This window comes from Etheostoma spectabile, chromosome 17, assembly GCF_008692095.1.
Source record: "Etheostoma spectabile isolate EspeVRDwgs_2016 chromosome 17, UIUC_Espe_1.0, whole genome shotgun sequence".
Classification (NCBI taxonomy): Eukaryota; Metazoa; Chordata; class Actinopteri; order Perciformes; family Percidae; genus Etheostoma; species Etheostoma spectabile.
This window is the reverse complement of record NC_045749.1, coordinates 147,108-148,687: the sequence shown is the minus strand read 5'-3', so window position 1 is coordinate 148,687 and position 1,580 is coordinate 147,108. Positions and strand designations below refer to the sequence as shown.

Below are 1,580 nucleotides of genomic sequence, written 5' to 3'. Positions count from 1 at the left end.
ACAGGGCAATTCAAAGTGCTTTACACAAAATCAGTTAGAAACATTTAAAAATCAAAAATCAAAACAGATAAAACACAAGAATAAAAGTTACAGTGCAGTATAAGAAAGTAAACATTAGAGAAATGAACATCATCATTTAAAGGAAGGCAACATCAAAAAGAAAGGTCTTCAGCCTTGATTTAAAAGAACTGACAGTATGATATGTAGCATAATTAACTTTTAAATGGGGTAACAAAGGCGATGTTACCAGAGATTGATCTTTCGGCCAAATATAACGTGGTAACTAGTTGCAGATACAGGACATCAGGTTGGTTAGCAAGAGTTGGGGATGTTGAACTGACACCAATCAAGTCTGATGTTACTTTTCTGCAGAAAAACCATGTGCTTCTATCAAAAAGAGCAGGCCTACCTTTTTTCATGCTGAAGCATGAAATAGACAGATTGTGCAAAGGCTTTTGAAGAGATAATGGACTTTTTACATTAAGTGAACATCGTTCCCAAAACAGTGTGTACCAAATGGCGCAGCCTTCTTCTGAGAAAATCTAATTAAAGTGCGACGGAGGTGGAGAGGAACAGGAGCTCATGAGGCTGTTGTGTAAACTCTGCATTACATCGCTGTCACTCAGCGGAGGAGCTCCACCAGCTGCATCTGATAATGAGCATACCTCCGCCTCAGCACAACAAAGTGGGGATAAAAAGGCTTTAGAGCAGTCTGTGTAATTGCACAAGCTTGGGTTACTGGTGTAATAATTAAGAGAATGTAATGTACACTGGTCAGAAACCCAAACCAGACGAGCCTCTTTCAGATGAATGTAAGAAATCCGATTACAACCCTCATAGTACAACACGGACCTCCAGACATCTTGTTAGGATTCAGGTCTGCTGCTGTGTACTGTAAGATTAGGGCCAAGCTCATTAGTTTTCCAGTCAATGACTTCAATCCTTTAGTGTCTTTGCACTACATTTTACAAAGCATACTCAAGACATACCAAGACACACATCTGAGGAACGAAGAGTCCAGACTCAAAACAGAATTATTTAAATGGAGTCAATGGAGATGCGTCATATAAACTGTTTTTTTATCAAAGTATTTTACTGCTTAAGGAGGAAAGGAGTTGTATAGATGGAAAGCTCCTTTGGTCAAGAGCTCACTTTGTTCCCCTTCTTTATCCTCAAGGGCATGAGACTGGGAGACTGCAATACTCCTTAGCGTCTGACTCATTTTTTAAAAGCATGTCGGTGGATGAGTGAAAACAGCAGCCGCTCCACAGACTCCTTTAGAAGAATGACACATGATGTTTGGATATTTAGAAAAGTAAAGAAGGATAATGGCCCAGTCATTTAGAAAATTAAAGTTAAGTGTTTTATTCTGTAATGGATCCTTCAACTGTAACTAACTGTATGTTTGACGTTTTTTGAAACTATTGGAATCACTGTTGGAGCCAACTGGCCTGAGTGAGCATAATATGTGGATTTAGTGTATTCTTTTTTAATTCCATATACTTTTGTACAGTTTTGCAACTCAAAACCAGTGTTACCCGAACACAATTCAATGATTAGATTAGATTAGATTAGATTAG

The 1,580-nt window shown here is 38.3% G+C and overlaps 1 protein-coding gene across 2 annotated transcripts in view; it reads left to right on the top strand.

The window, feature by feature from the left end:
- The window catches only part of nrg3a (neuregulin 3a), a 412,241-nt gene that overhangs the window by 386,274 nt on the left and 24,387 nt on the right, over positions 1 to 1,580 (top strand). The gene's annotated exons all lie outside the window — the stretch shown is intronic.